This window comes from Leptodactylus fuscus, chromosome 5 (genome assembly GCF_031893055.1).
Source record: "Leptodactylus fuscus isolate aLepFus1 chromosome 5, aLepFus1.hap2, whole genome shotgun sequence".
NCBI classification, from domain to species: domain Eukaryota; kingdom Metazoa; phylum Chordata; class Amphibia; order Anura; family Leptodactylidae; genus Leptodactylus; species Leptodactylus fuscus.
The window spans coordinates 125,817,032-125,834,433 of NC_134269.1; the positions used below are offsets into that span (position 1 = coordinate 125,817,032).

Here is a 17,402-nt window from a genome sequence, read left to right on the forward strand (position 1 = left end):
CAGACACAGAAAGACCTATCTGAGGTTTCAGTCTCCAGCTGTCAGAAGAAAACGTCATCTCTATTTACACAGTTTTGTAAAACTTAGGCTACGTTCACACCTGTGATAGAGTCTCAACTGGAAACTTCTTCACAATGTCCAATGAAAATCGGCAGAGGAAAAAACCTGCACAGAGGACTTTTTCATCTGCCAGCTTCATATTTAATATGACGGAAACCCAACAGACCACATTATAGTCAGACCTAAGATTACTGACCAATCCTGTTATAAAATGGCTTGTAGTTGGAGAACTTGTATAAAGAAGGGTTAACATCAGCTTAGCCGAGTCTCCAAGGGCCTTATATCGAGGTTTGAAAATGTGAGGTTCTGGCGCACCCCATTCACTTCGGCCTTTTCATGGCAAAGGTAGATCTATTGGACTATCTAAAGATATGTTGGTGTTCAACAGAACATCCATTACAATGAGCTGTGACTGGTGTGATAAAGAGTTTAAGCCACTCGATGTCTACCCTGTGCCACTCAGTCGGGTTCCCACCCTCAGCCCCATGAAACTGGACAGCGGACGGCTTTCTGGCGGACAGCTTTAAAACTCATTCATTTGAATGGGTTTTTAAAGGTGACTGATTGTGTCTGCCAGCGGCCTCTCCACGGGGAACCTGTTTTTTTAGGCCGGATACAAAGTCCTGCGTGTCCGGCCGATAAAAAAAACTTTTTCCCTGCAGAGAGGCCGCAGGAGGACACCGGCGGTCACCTTTAAAAATCCATTCAAATGAATGGATTTTAAAGCTGACCGCCACAAAGCCGTCCGCTGTCCAGTTTCTCAGGGTTGAGGACGGAAACCCAGCGGAGTGGCACAGGGCGGACACCGGGTGCAAGTGTGAATGCCTCCTAAGTCACTTGCAAGTACTTTTTAAAAATAAAAAATTAGTAGATATATTTATTTATGTATGTAATCTGATGAAATAAAACCAGCAATTATTAGCAAAGCTAATGTCTTGGTGTAAAGTCATGTTATCCCTGTAATTGTGAGGTATGACAGACAGCTGCTATTTCCTAATTCGCCCATGAAGTTCTGGATGACTGGAAGGTCTCTTAGGGACAGCGCTTCACAGCTAAACCCTAGTGCGGCTCCTTCCCTCCGCTTGCTCTAAACAGTTACCATGGTGATACATGTTGTAGACTATAGATCTCTGGAGAGTGCAGACAAAAATGTAGAGCAATAGACAGAAGGGAAAAAAGGAGAGACGCTTCATCATATTCACCACGCGCTTTATTTAGAAGTAGTAACCCAAGCCCCTTTTACAAATCACTATCAAAATAGCTTTCTTCCCTCAGACAATGTGAATTGTGTCTGCATTTACAGACAGATTCCTTATTAACCATCCTGCTGCCCATGCAAGTTAATGGAGTATTTCTTTTCTCACCCCAAAAAACACACAATATGATTAAGAAACCATATATTAAAAGATCTTCAAGGAACTAATAGGTGTGCAAATCTGCATGTAAATCCACTGCACTTGGAAACCTGGAGCTACTGGGCCATGTACCCTGAGGGGCTGGTGGGTGACAGAAGGATTCTGTCCGTGGTGAGCGCCATGCTGGAGAACAACTCCCATCCCATGTATGAGACCGGGACAACACTGGACAGCACTGTCAGTGACCGTCTGCTTCACTCCAAGTGTGAGAAGGAGCGCTATCGGAGATCATTCCTCCCAACCGCGACCAGGCTGTATAATCTACATCAGATACACTCCGCACAGAGAACTAAATCATCCTGAGTCCTTCTTTTCTTTTTAGTTGCTATGACTCCTTGTATCTTTCCTATTTGCTATTCTGCGCTTGTATGTGTTCTTTCTAGTAGTAATATATTTCTGTATAATCCATGCTGCTGTAACACACTGAATTTCCCCATGGAGGAACTATTAAAGGATTATCTTATAGGTCTCTATGCCACAGAAAATATACCACTCTATATGGCATAGACCTACAAACTGAGGCTTCTTTGATTGGACAACGCTTTGGGAGGAATTTACTAAACAAACCATTTTCTCATGTAGATGGGGATGGTTGTAGCGCACAACTTTTTTTTTTTTTTATTTTTTTTTATTTTTTTAAACCAAAGATGCTGTACTTTCTTCTTTCTGGACCCTGCTCGCTACTTTTCACAAAAGTTGTTGGTGGGGGACATCTTAACTTGAGAATTTAGTATAGCTATGAGTTATACCCGAAATGTACGCCAGTTACTAACTGGCGCAGACTAATTCTGGTGCATAACAATCTCCAATAACACTTTCCATCTGCCACAATGTCTCACGTATCAAGAAGTCCATTTATCAGGAAACTGACTTCCCATCCACAAGAGAGTCTTACTGTTAGTTGTGTGATGCAAGCAAGACTATAAATACATCTACCAATAAGAATACCTTCATATCATGTACCCTTCTAACGGACCAGACACTATAATGCACAAAACAAACCCGTAGGTAGGTAAGTGCTGTTGAGGATGGTCACAAAATAGCTGTCCAAGCTACTTGTGCAGCAACTGCTTATAAAATCCCGGCTGTTTTCCTTTCCTTGATATCTTCTATACAATGACTCCTGGCAGGATCAAGTCAATACAAAAAGCTATGGGGACACATTTTTTTAAAAAAAATCTAAACCACTTAAGATAAAAAGCACAACCTGGTGACTTATGTTAACACATAACTGCAAAGGCTGGAAAAGGCAAAGACTGACAAGAGTACAAAGGCATGTGCTAGTCCTTAATTTAGTAAGGGTACCATGAGTGCAATGCCAAAGACATGTATCCCAGGGGAAATCCAGCCTAGTTACATAGTGCCAGACGCAATAAAAATGAATGACAGGCACACATTTTGCAGCCACAGAAATGAAAGTGAAAGTGCTAAATGAAGTCTGAAATGTGATCTGTATTTGGCATGAATACTACAGCTCTGAGTCACCGGGGTACATTTATCAAGGATGACCCTTTACAGTAAAGGCCAGTCACACACTGTGCAGGTATACAAAATAAAATATGGAGTGCATCACTTGCGTTTTTTTTTTCCAGCGCACATTTTTTAATAACATTTCAGAATGAATTTAGCACAATCCCAGAATAGAAAAAATGAGGGGCACTCATCAAAAATGTGGTAAATAAAAAACACCATTTACTCCAACTCACAGTAAAATGTACCGCAGGGTTTCAGGATGAATGCTGTAGATGCGATTATTACCAACAGCAAAATTTACAACACACAAAAGATTTTGCCATAGACCTGTTGCAATTTACTCTATGTTTCTAAAGCGGCGTTCAGATGTAGTTGTAGTGTTTGGCTGTTTTGAGAATGAAAAGCATTTATAAACTTCTCATCTATTATGTGATTTTGCAGAACAGTAAGTGGGCCTGCAATAGACTAACGTAATTTGTGGGCCATTCATCACTATATGTGAGTAAAACCTAAAAATTGTATGCAATGAAAGTAATTCAGACACCGGTGACACTTATTTTTGAATGGGGGTGTTATAGTAGAGAAAACAAAAAGAAAAGTATATATATAAAAAAAAAAAAGTAAAAAATCACTGCATCACAGTCAGAAAACTAGTTGTCAGGTAGTTGAGACATAATCTTCATCAGTATAAAATGAATACTTTACATTGCATACGTACAGAGGCAGTAACTTACAAGTGCCAGGTATGGACTGAGCTGCACCTTTCTATGAGTCAAGGGTGTAAAAGATCATACACAGACATTCTTTACTGTAAACCAGTCCAGCAAGATGTATGTTTGACAAAGGTGGGGGAAAATTATGAAACAGTTGGTTCTTACTGAAGACTCGCTAAAGACACCAGCAAAACAAGCCTATTGTAAAATATTACTTAGCTTGGATGTGGATCTTATCTTGTGAACACACACTATGAAAATCAGTAACTACTAAAAACTGGGTATCTATTATTGGAAGTTTGGTCAAAGGGAAGATATAGTCATCTATATATCTGTGGGGGTATGACAACAGACAACCCCACAAATTAGCAGCTGCCACATGCACTGTATACGAAGGCAGAAGCAGATTCCTCTGTACCCCATACATAGACAGTGAGCTGCTATTGCAGCACATTACCGCGACAAGGCATGTACTGAATAAGTAGACTGTATGCATAAAATTGTTGTATTACAAGGCCACTGTCTCATATGGAGAATTTCAAGGATTAAGCCAAAAGAAAACAAATAATGAATGTAGGGTGTGTACCCTAAAGGAAATTCCAGCCTAGTGTAATATAGTACCAAAAGTAAAAAGAATGAATGACAAACATATTTTTCAGCCACAGTAACGAAAGTGATAAGTACCACCTGAAATATGATCCATATTTTGCAAACCCTATCCAAGAGTGGCCATTCTAGTGTGGTTTGGGTGCGGTCTTGGGGACTGACTTGAACAGGACCTTTCACCACCTCTGTATTCTTTAATAGGAGTCACTCAACTGATCCCAACACAGTTGGAATTTTCTCCCTAATCCCCAGCATTCCTGACCAATCAGTGCAGTAAGTTTTGGTACAGAAAGGGAGGAATGAGCCAAAGCCACTACAGCTGGACAGCGTCAAAGCTCAGAATTATACCCCTTGTTTGCTTCTGTAGGATACAACCTACTTAACAGTTAAAAACCTAATTAGCATATTAGACACCCAAACTACATGTACTTATAGCTCAGGAATTGTGGGTTAAAGAGAAAATATTCCAACTGTGAAATCAGTGGGAAAGCACCTATTAGGTAACCTTGCCTGTGATCTGGTGAGGGGACAGACACCCAGACCCTGCACGGATCTGTTATTCTGGTAGAGTCTGAGCACCGGAAGCTATAGCAGTGGAACAGGAGTGCATACTGGTCCTCCTATTTAATACTTGAATAGGAGAACCTGCAGTCCTCCCCATCCCAGACATTGCTGAAACAGTGGATTTATGGCAGGGTCTGGGTGTCAGGTACCCACAGATCACATACTGAAGAGCTAACCTGTGGAGAATTATCAGAGTAGATTTAGGGGCAGACAACCCCTTTCATGTTCATGTAGACTGAATGTCAATCCAGTTATTGGACCCTCAGGTCATCACAAACTACACCAATTTGCTTGCTCCCTGCAACTGACAACTGAAGAATGGCAGTCAGCATAGTGGAGAAAAATAAGCAACCCTGCGCCCCTTCGCCCCAGGAATATGCTCAGTTTTCCTGCTGAGACACCAGGATAACTGGTCCCCTCTCTTGTTCATCATTTAACTATTACATAAAAAAAGAAGATGGATACCATAAGCAAGCTAGCATTTTCCTGTAGAACAGTGCACATGTCTTTTCAGTAAGCATTTTTCTTTTAACCCATTTATGCCGGAGGTTGAAATTTTTGAGTTGTGTGCTATGAGGCTGCCGTTCCAATAATGGAACTCTAGGCATAAACGGGTTAATAAAAGAGTTGCTTCCACTAGCTGTTCCTCCACAACCTGTTGCCAATAGTCACTGGCCCATGTTATTTTTCTATGCACAGCTTTCATCTGTACATTCAGATTGGACGAAAGCTTCTGAAACTCAGTATAGCTCTACAATCATTGCAATTCTCCTAGGGAGAGTTAAATCCACTTGTGTACACAGTTCTCAGAAATGCCTGTCAAAGCTGAACTGATAAGATGAATAAAAATTACATTTTTTGGGCAAAAACTAAATTCACTATTCCAGACTAGCACATTTTCCACCCACCCAAAATATTACTTATTGGATACAAAAGTCTGTGCCTGCTTTATGCAGCTCATTGCACAGCACCATAATGAGTGTACTCAATGTGCCCAGGTATTTACAAACAGGTAGCACAGTGGCTCAGTGGTTAGCACTGCAGTGCTGGAGTCCTGGGTTTGAATCCTGTCTAGGAAAATATCTGCAAGCAGTTTGTATGTTCTCCCCGTGTTTACGTGGGTTTCCTCCCACAATCCAAAGACATACTGATCAGGATTAAAAAACAAATAAATAAATCTAAAAGTGCCCGCTCTACTGCAGAATACCAGTGGAAGTGGCTGTGCCCAGTTTAGCTTAAGATCTCCTCATTCACTAGGTAAAGAAGGCCTAGACGTTTGTGTGTCACACAATGCTGTAGAGACTGACTGGTGAGTCAGCAGACAAAAATTTAATTTTCAGTTTTTCCTAGAATTTCGCTTTAGCTAATAGGTGACTTGTGGGTCTAAGGGAGCGTTCACACTACCGTCGGTGTCCGACATGTAGTGTCCGCTCCTAGTATCCGCTCAAAATCTGTCACGGACACTAGGAGCGGACACTAGATGTGTCCGTGACACCTGTCATTCACTTGAATGGGCATCGGGTGCGTTCTTTTGCACTCCGTGCCCGTCCTTCCCTGTCCGCAAGAGAAGATGTCCAACTTCATGCATGCAGGGTTTTTCTGTCCGCTTGAAAAGTCGGACATCTTCTCTTGCGGACAGGGAAGGACGGGCACAGAGTGCAAAAGAATGCACCCGATGCCCATTCAAGTGAATGACAGGTGTCACGGACACATCTAGTGTCCGCTCCTAGTGTCCGTGACAGATTTTGAGCGGACACTAGGAGCGGACACTACATGTCGGACACCGACGGTAGTGTGAATGCCCCCTAACAAAAGCAACCTTCATTACAAGTAAAGTAGCGAGTGACGGCTAAAGGTACAAACGTTTATCGCAGTCATCCCCCCCGAGTAGTCCTGGCTGTAAGTAGGGGGCATGCAGGGAACAATCCTAGTTAATGTGGGCCATAGCTCTTTTGAGAATAGTACTTTCTGTGTCCCAAGATATTATTGATCCGTCAAACAGAAATCCATTTGCAGTTAAAAATCCTTAAGGTTATTCCATGAATGGATTCAACAATCTTTTTGAGCTGTATCGATTTTGCATGCTATTTTGTTACTCCTGTTCTCTCCTATTTAAACACTATAAAATGTGTGCGCCTTAGATTTGGAACCATTTAGTTTTAAAACATTTGAGATTCATGTCAGTATTTTCAGTGATACAGTACAAAAAGAATTAGTCTTTAGATACTTACAATTTCTAATTTTCCTAAATTACGTTCAGTTGCCCAATTGACAATCAGGACTTCACCCTAGAAGGAAAAAACAAGTGTACTTTATAGGTTGTTCTAGATACATACACGCAAGTAATATCTTTCAAAACAGATTTTTTTTTTCCGTCTAAACTGATCCATTAACTGGATTAAGTAAAAAAAAAAAAAAAAAAAATGGACACATGAATATAAGTTAGTGTCTGTTATAACAGGTATCAGAGAATGAAAAAACATTGCAGGAGTGCTATTGTAACTATATAAATGAAGAAAAGAGAATTTGCAAAGCTACTACAGTTCTTTTCATTCAAATTCAGAATCGCATTTTGGAGGTACTTCCTCCTCAAGCTCATAGCGCAAAACTTCTCCAATAGATCATTTTCGGTGATATGGCCCTAAATGTATTTTATGTGATCTGCTATGAAAGGAGTTCCTCAGCCATTCGTTATTTTTGCACATCCTATACAATTCATGAACTTGCATAACAGCTGATCTATAACACTTCTCTAGCACTACCACTATAATGTGGACCCACCGTACATATATTACTAAGTCTTTTTATGTAACAGTCTTACTCTTTTACATACCTTTAGGCTTTCAGTCACTATAAAATACAAAGATGAGATTCTCTTCCCAAAGTCAAGCATTGCGAGCCTTACACATTTCAATGGGTGCTAAATATAGACTGCAGATAGTAAGTAACATTTGCATGTAATGTTCCCCTGTCAGTCTCCACATGCTGGAAATGCCTGGTAATTATACGACTCCACAATCTACCTTCTCACTTCCCTCACATAGAGATACTAATTCTAGAAGGCAAATGGTTTGCAGCCAGATAAACAGACCATCAAGGATGTGTTCACATGAACTGGATTTGGTGGCTTATTTCCCACAACCATCACACGTTTGAAACAAAAAAACTTTTTTTTTACTATTATTATTAATAATATTTTTTATTGTAAAGCAACTTTACTATAATTTTGGTAAACAAAAGCCATAAAAGTGTCTCATGGAAATACAATTCTCCCCTGAGTCCCAATGCACTCAGGTTACAGTATTTTCAGCATGCAAATTCCTGGGACATTATAAGGTAAAAAGCACATTCAACATCCAATGCTGCAGACCTTCTGAGCTTCTATGGTTGTCAGTAAGGCCAAGTTCACACTTCCATTTGAAAGTGTGTTGTCAAAGCCTTTGACCGCCTAGACTTGTAATTTAGGTTTGCTACGCTCAGGAAATGTGGTTTCTCTGGAGCCTTTCTTACGGCGGACACAGCACTTTACTCTGTCCTGCTGTAGTTAAGTCCTGCACACGACTTCAGCAGCCTTCCCCTCCAGATTTCCTTGATAGAGCAGATTACTGCCGTTAAAATGACACTTCTCCCTAAAACTTCTTACTTCTTTGAAACCCTGTCAGTGGCTCTTCCTCGAGCGCATCTTCGCTCCCTCCAAAAGGCCATCGTTCAATTCACTTGGATTGGTAAACGTCACCTCATTCCTTGCTCTGTTATGCTAGCTGGTAAGGTGGAGGGGGGTCTGGCGGACCCACATTTTGCTTCACTACCATTGGGTGTCCCACTTAGGGTGCATTCACATGGAATAAACGCGGTGCGCAATGTGCCGCGTTTTTGACGGTGCATGTTTGCGGTCGTGTTAACGCGACCGCAAACATGCACCGTCAAAAACGCGGTGCAAACGTCCCGTAAACGTGGCGCATTGCGCGCCGCGTTTACTCCGTGTGAATGCACCCTTAGGGTGCATTCACACTGAGTAAACGCTAGCTTATTCTGAACGTAAAACACGTTCAGAATAAGCGGCGTCTAAAGCAGCTCCATTCATTTCTATGGGAGCGGGGATACGAGCGCTCCCCATAGAAATGAATGGGCTGCTTCTTTCACTCCGTGCAGTCCCATTGAAGTGAATGGGGAGTGCCGGCGTATACGGCAAGCTCTGCTCATGCCGGAGCGTACACGCCGGCACTCCCCATTCACTTCAATGGGACTGCTCGTAGTGAAAGAAGCAGCCCATTCATTTCTATGGGGAGCGCTCATATCCCCGCTCCCATAGAAATGAATGGAGCTGCTTTAGACGCCGCTTATTCTGAACGTGTTTTACGTTCAGAATAAGCTAGCGTTTACTCAGTGTGAATTCACCCTTACTCTGTATTCCATTCTGGGCGTTGGCCGAGGCCTATACTAAGTAGGTAGAGATAGAAAAGCTCTGGCTAGCTCCTACCCAACCTAATGCATTCTTGTGGGTCCCTTCTTTCCTCTTCTTCTCTTTATGTTTATGTGTTCTCAGTTCTCTGTCTGGATTTTTGTCACTATTTTATTGTTTATTATGTTATGCTTTTTGTTTCTATGTATAATATGTTTTTGGAAATTTAATAAAATTTACAGTTTAAAAAAAAGAAAATGTGTTGTCACTGCATGTACAGTACTTCAGTATGCCCATGCTGGTCAAATGGAACCCAGCCTAAGTTCACATTTCGGTATGTGAAGTCTGTTGCTTTCATCTATCGGAGGAGTGCTGGAATGCATGCAAGACTTATCCTTCCATCTGGAAAGTAGACAAACATGATGGAAGAAAGTTGTAGTTCAGAAGAGAGGGAATTCATACGGAGGGGGCTCCAACTGTACTTATCATTCCAGCACTCTTTAAGGCCAAGTTCACATCTGTGCCGGAGTGTCCGTTGCAGACTTTTGTACGGGGTGTACCGCTGTCTGTGGATAACCGCCGCTTTAGCTGTCTGGCGGAGCTGAACGACAGTGCAGTCTGTCTCTCTCATCCTATTACATATCCTATTACATATGAGACCAATGGGCTAGGTTCTATTTGACCACCATGGCTATACTGAAGTACATGTAGTGAACAGTTGACTAATAGCACCTTTCAGAAGTGTGTTCAAGGTTCAAGATGAGCTCTTGATCAACGTGCAGGTTTCTGGAGCCACTGGGAGAACTTACAGTTTCTCTCTCTTAAAAATAGGGAATAAGTTGCTATCAGACACTTATGTCAATGCCTTATCTCCTTATTAACAAGATACTGTTGGGCGAGATACAGGTACAAGTCAAAAAATGACAAGCATTTAAAGAGCATGGAATAATAATTTGGGATCCCAAATAAAGAAAAAAAGCAACTTTATTGTAAATGAACTTGTATTTCAGCAGTAGTGGGCTTTTAATTATAGGTTATTTTTTACTTCTAAGAAACAGCCACCCAGGAACTATATTGCTACTTCACAAGCTATTTAATAACAAAAATAACCTTGTCAGATAGATTTACCGTGAGCGAAGAAATAAGCATACTTTGAATATTACAAGCACAATATGCACTTTATACATTCAACAAAGGCTTTTTAAGGAACGCAGGATTTAATTCACGCTGGATAATTACAATGGTATTGCTTAATAATTGAGGCAGCATGCAAAGTGTAACCTATGGTACAAAGTACAATTCAGTTGCCCGCGCCAATCTGCCAACTAACAATTATTTTAAGACACCTCTTCTAGCTCACTTTATTTTTCCAAGAAAGATGTTTAGAAGAGAAATGTATTTCTTTTTCTCTCAAATAATCGTACAGTAGGTAAACTAGTGATTAAAATGTAGGCAAGGAACAAGATATTTTTAGTTTGCGCAGGAATAAAGAAGAAAAGTGAAGGAACAGTTGTATGAAAATTTCATTCGACCAAATATCAGTCCCTATAAAAGGCTATTTACCATTATTATGATGACTCAGAAGTTGCATAAAAACATTTTTACACAAAATTCTTTAAAGGAGTATAAATATGTTTACAATGATAAATCACTCTGGGAAAAGGAGATTTTTGGTAGCGTAATTTACAAAAAAAAAAAAAAATTGGGATTGATTCTTTTTGTGGTATTCCTCATTTCTGCAAATTTTTTTCCCAATACAAAAGACTCGGTAGAAAAAAAACCTAGCAACTGATAATGCTATATTATTCCATCCCATTTAAAGCCTACATTTTCAATACGTTAGCAAAAAGTAGTGAACAGATGGGTGGAAGACTGCAGGATCAAACTGTAACGGGCTTGTATTCTGTCACTACGGAGATGTATGGGGTCTGCAAAAACAGAATCAACAGCAAAGTTACTTGAGATTTCCTTTTATTTTAGCAAAAATCTGTAAGAACCTTTACAGACAACAGTGAAAAGCAGATGTGTAATAGAAGTTTTCTAAAAACCAGTCCACCACCTCTCCTAAGCATCTTCAACTGCCACATAAAGCCCGATTCACATCTGCGTTTGGGTTTCCGTTCAGGCAGTCCACTTGGGGAACCCCTGAATGGAAACCTATCCGCATAAAAAAGTGGTTACCTTAGGAAACCAGAGGACCCTATAGACTATAATGAGGTCCATGTGGTTTGCGTACAAAAAATGCGGAGAGAAAAGTGCTGCTTGCAGGAATTCTCTCCCCACATATTTCATGTGGGTAGGGGAACGGAATGTCCTGAACACAGATTTGAACCTGGCCTAACACTAAAATAAAACAGCACTACTATGTCACTTTGGTAGAGTTGTAGAGAAATAGGTTTAAAATCTTGTGCAAATGAAGCAGTTGGTGCACAAAGGGTGGGGTCTTCAGTCATGGAGAGCATGGGAGCTGCTAAAGTAGTTGTATAAACTCCATAGCAGTGGGAGACAACTCTCACTGCATGGGGTAGAACAGGCAGGAGATCGTAGGGGTCGGGTTGGCAAGTGCAATACTCACATGAGGGTCCATCGCCAGTTCATCTACTGTCTTATTTGCATAAGACTACAAGCTAATCTTCTATAAATCTACAAGTGGCATACAGAATGGAGGTATGATGCTTCATTGTAATGTGGTCTTTGACATGGTGGGGACATGATAGAATACCTTTAAATGTATGTTATACACCTGTTTTGAGAACAATGGGAGTCAATGAAGGATATACACATTTCTGTGTTTTTTTTTGTTTTTTTTTAAGCAGACTGTTAAAATGTCCTATTTTGGACAGAACAATAAAAATCAATGGGGGTTATCTATCAAATGCACCTCTTTTCAGCTAAATTTTGTGCCGTTGCGGCTTTTTGTGCGCCCTTTCAATTTCTGGTGTGATGTACTAATCAGGCGCAAGCTGTTGTTGATAAATTCCATGCACATGTTGTTGCCTTGTGTGTTGCACCTTTCATTTTTACAGGTGTTCACAATACACCAAATTGATCAAAAAGGCACAACTACATAATTCAACTGACAAAATAAAATAGACAAAGAACATATTGGAAACAAGTGACTTCTCTGGATCTGCAAAGATGGCTCCAAGTCCATTTAGCTTGTCCAATAAAGAGAGCTCATCTGAATTTTCAGTCTGTGAGCAAATTTTGGTGACAAAATCCAAAAAGAAAAAGAAAATCTTAAAAGAAGAGTGTGGTCAGGTCCGCCGCACCCTCTCTCCACTCCCTCCCACCTCTGCTCTGTATTCTTGATGCAGCCTGCAGCCATACAATTATGCAACTTGGCCCCAAAGTGTCTGTTTTCAAAGTCTATCAAGACAGAACTGAAGCCGATTGACAGGTTGTGTGAAAAAAAAGTATTTTTAACTGACTGTAAAAACCTATGCAAAAAGAACATTAAAAATGGATCAACGGCAAGAAAACTGTGTGACACACTGATGGAAACAGATCATCAATTTTTAGGCTGAGGCTCCACGTTGCATAAACAAAGCTATTTTTGTTGCAAATTTTGTTGTGGTTTTTCTGACCCAAAGCCAGAAGTGGCTACCAAAGGAATTGGAAATATACAGGCAGCCCTTATACTTCAACCATTTGCTCAATCCAATCCTGGCTTTGGTTCAAAAAGCCACAACAAAATCTGCAACAAAAAAAGCTGTGTTCCCGCAACGTAGGGCTGAGGCCTTAGGCTGAGGTCCCATGTTGCAGAAATGCAGCTTTTTTCTGCAGATTTTACTGTGGTTTTTTCAGCCAAAGCCAAGAATGGCTACAGAGGGAAAGGGAACAATATAGCAGGTTTCTTATACTTCTACCTTCTGCTCAATCCACTCCTGGCTATGGCACAAAAAACGCAGCAAAATCTGCAACCAAAGAAGCTGCGTTTTCGCAATGTGGGGCCTCAGCCTTAACATGTTTTTTTTTTTGTTGTTGTTGTGTGCATGTAGCCTTAGGATGCATTCACATGACAGCATTTCAGCCCTTAAACTCAGTCCATGTGTTGACCAGATTTACAGGCCTGCACCATATGCTTCTAAACAACATGCTGGTAACTGGTACGAGATACTGTAGTATGTCACTGCGAGGCAAGGACTTCTAGCAGTATGAGATAATTATCCTGCTAGGAGTCCATCTCCATGCATAAGGTGCGGGCCAGTAAATTGGGCCAACACGAACAGAGTCTCTCAGTTGTATGAATGCACGCTTAGGGCTAGTTCACACGGGGACATGGAGGAGGATTTTGACAGCGGAATCCACATCATAATCCTCCTCCATACAATGTTAGTCTATGTAGACTGCTAGCAGAGAAAAAGAAGTGACATGACTAGAGATGAGCGAACACTGTTCGGATCAGCCGTTCTGAACAGCATGCTCCCATAGAAATGAATGGAAGCACCTGGCACGTACACTTTGCCGGCGGCCGGTTGCCGTGCCAGGTGTTTTCATTCATTTCTATAGGAGCGTGCTGTTCAGAACGGCTGATCCGAACAGTGTTCGCTCATCTCTAGACATGACCTTTCTTCAGGTGTTTTCCGCCTGAAGAAAGCAATAGAAGTGAATGGGAAGCGTCTTTTACCGCGCGGTTTCTTGCAAAAAAACGCGTTGCTTTTTTTGCGGCCCGTTCTCTGAAAGGATGGGAAAACAGCCTGGAAGTGTTTTTTTTTTTTTACAAAAAAAAAACTCTCCACAAAAAGCGTGCCAAGGTAAAAAAAAAAAAAAAACGCTTCCTAATTAGGAAGTGTTTTTTTCTGTGCCAAAATAAGCCACGTTATTTACGTTTGAACTAAGCCTTAGGCTGGGTTTACAGAGGTTAGTTTTTATGTTTTGTTTTTTTCCTCCTGCATGTAGTTTTAATAGAAAGGAGAAGCACATTTGTTCTATGGCAGTAGACCAGAGTGTTTCCATTTAATGGTGCTTGTGTTACCCATAAGTGCAATTAAAAAATGCATGCACTTCTTCAGCAAGAAAGCTCCGTATAAACCCAGTCTTAATGTTACGTACTCTAACTTATGATGCAGGGGTTATCATCAGAGGAAAACTTTTTCAGGTCATTTACACAAAGCTATTATCACTAAATGAGATTGGAATTAATCGGATCACAAGAAAAATCGTTACATCTAATCCCAGCATTAAAGCTACAAGTAATTCCCATTCATGGAAATGGGTATTATAAATGCACTGCATCAGGTCTATGTATAAAGTTTTTTTCAGATTTAGAAACTTCATGATTGACTGTGCAGAGGAAGGAAAAAAAAACGAACTCAATCAGCAGGTGACAAACAATTTCAGAACAAAAAAATCTACTGCAATTATGAATCATTTGCAGCTTAAAATTAAACTCTCGAAAAACCAGTCAATGCCAATTAGTTTGCACACAAAAAAACCCTACAGACTCTAAATTAAGTCACAGCAAGAATAGGACATTAAACAGCTGGGAAAAGCAAATTCATTACAACTTTATCAGCACAACAAGCAATACTATTACATTTAGACAAAGCCTGGACATTAGGTCACAAAAGGATTTTTCAACGCTACTGAAAATTGGGATGTGCAGAATATTACTTGTGGTTGAAAAACGGAAAGGACTGTCATGCAGAGGAAGGTCATGGCGATATGCATTAGTTTTACTTGCTACAATAATTTCGTCATTTAGAAATGTTTATGGTGCCCTCTCAACTGTGCCTAGATAGCAGAAGTCAAGGGGAAAAAGGATTGAATAATGTGAATTTTATAATTGCTTATTCCCTTCTCGCCACTGAAACAAGACCAGTCCAGAACAAAGCCAAGACAAGCATGTTTATGCTGCACAGTGATGGCTGTATGGCCAGCTTTACTCCCCCGCCTCCTACAAAGCCTTTAGGCTGGGCTCACACAGGGTATTTTTTTGGACCAGATGCAAAGGCCGCCTCAGAATCCAGTTCAAAAAATGGCGAGCCGCGACTGGATGCCGATGTAATGCATGTAATGCATCCGCATCCAGTCGCGGCATTCCGCTCCGGATTAGGCCCAAATAAATGGGAGTGCTGCGGACGTCTGTGGCTGAATCTGAATGAAGAAAGGGCAGGAGAGGTAAGTAACAGTTTTTTTTGTTTTTTTTTAAAGTCTGTATCCTTTCCTGAGTCATTGATCTGAAAAGACCCCAGAGTATAATAATTGTTCATGGGTGACAATAGGGTCAGAGCATACCCAAAATGGTAGGTCTTATGGTTGGTACATACAAAAATGTCAACAGCTGTAGCAGGACATGTATGCCCAAAGCTTATTGGGGAGCAAAGGCTAGTCTGTCTGGTCTGGTCTCACAAAAGAGCTACTGTAGCACAGAATATTGAATAAGTCAAAAGGAGATGTCCCTGAGTTAAAGGGGCTGCCAAGGACCTGAAGGTAATTGATACTGTTGACCTTATCCATCAGTATCAGATTGGTCGGGATCCAAACCTGGACCCTGCCCCGATCAAGTGTCTCGGGTGTGGGAAATCTTACTCCAATTCAAGTGAATGAGAGAGGAGTTGCAGTTCCCGGCACAACCACTACAGTGTAGTCACCTCCATAAACTGCTTCCAGTCCTTACAGGATTATTAATCTTACCACACAGGAAACTGGGCACATAGGATCTATGCTGCATGCCACACCAAAACAACTTCTAAGGTAACTGTCCAAAACTCAGCAATTAATTAACAGGACAACTACATGATAACAGCTGGGCATTGGCATAGTGCCTTGACATCTACCCCACCTGACGTGAGCTACTGTTTCTTCATGCCTAATGTCGGATTGGAGAGAACGGAAATGGACAGCCCTTTTAATGTTATGAGTCTTCAGCATGTCTATAGTGGTAACACAACGGAGGCAGCAATTCATTCTCTACTGAACAACAGTACGCACAGTTGATGAAAGTTTATGTAAAGCTCTATCCTTCAGGAACAGACACAACCAGATTATGGAAGTGTAAATCAATCAATCTATCTATCTATCTATCTATCTATCTATCTATCTATCACATGGAGGTGCACCTACCTAAACATGGGCTAATTATACAAGATAGAGATAATACCTGTGTGCGCTACACAAATACTGGATATACCACAAACAAAAGCGCACAGAAAATAATAAAAGTAGTAGCAAACCTCTTTAGTAATAAATGAATGAAAATATATAAAAGCATAAATTATATGCTTACCGTATATTCCACAGCGCTTTACAGACGTTGTCAATCACTGTCCCTTATAGGGCTCAAAATCTATATTTCCTATCAGTATGTCTTTGGAGTCTGGGAGGAAACCCAAAAAACACAGGGAGAACATACAAACTCCATGCAGATGTTGTCTTTGGTCAGATTTGAACTAGGACCCCAGCGCTACAAGGCTGCAGTGCTATCCACTGAGTCACCATGCTGCCCACACAAAATGAACTCCGTAGTGGTAAGCTAGAGTAAATAGTACATGTTATGGGCCAATTGCTCCAACCATCAAAACAGACTGACTCCAAAGTCACAAAGTTATACTGTAAATATTAATCACAGAACTATCTACACTAATTAGTATAAAACACACACAATGTGTGTCCCAATGCGCGTTTTGTTAATGGCTTCGTCTGGAGGTGTCAGTATGGAATTATAGGCATGAAAAAAACAGCATATGCCTCAACAACAAATAAGAACATTGTACTGGGTCATGTGAACATAACGTAAGGGAGTGTTATAAAGCCCTTATTACGGATCATATTTGCGCTTGGCTTTACATTCTTCAGGTCTGCTTGGAGACCCAGAAAATGGAAAGCTAACCTGCTTAAAAAGAGGTCACCCATGGAAATACAAGGACCTCATAGACTAAAGTGGGGTCCACCAGGTTTCCTGCTGGAAAATGCAGAGAGAAAGTCCATTATTTTTGTATTTTTTATTTTTTTTTATTCTTTTTAGCTGATTTGGGGATGGAAACCCTGAACAGAATGCAGTCACAGGTGTGAACCTAGTCTTACTGTGACAAAAGAACATTTTTGTAAAAGTCTATAGCACTAGCTGCAAAAAGAAGCAGAAAAACCAAAACTGAAAACTTAATTTTCTTAATCCTTGCTCCTAACACTATCAACAACACTGCCACAGGACCAAGACGCTATCTT

At 40.8% G+C, this 17,402-nt stretch overlaps 1 protein-coding gene across 1 annotated transcript in view; it reads right to left on the reverse strand.

The window, feature by feature from the left end:
- PLXNB2 (plexin B2) overlaps positions 1-17,402 on the reverse strand; it is a 144,432-nt gene that overhangs the window by 48,557 nt on the left and 78,473 nt on the right. The window contains exon 3 of the mRNA XM_075274165.1: positions 7,063-7,119. The gene's annotated coding sequence lies outside the window, so the exon portion shown is untranslated. The remainder of the gene's footprint in view (positions 1-7,062; positions 7,120-17,402) is intronic.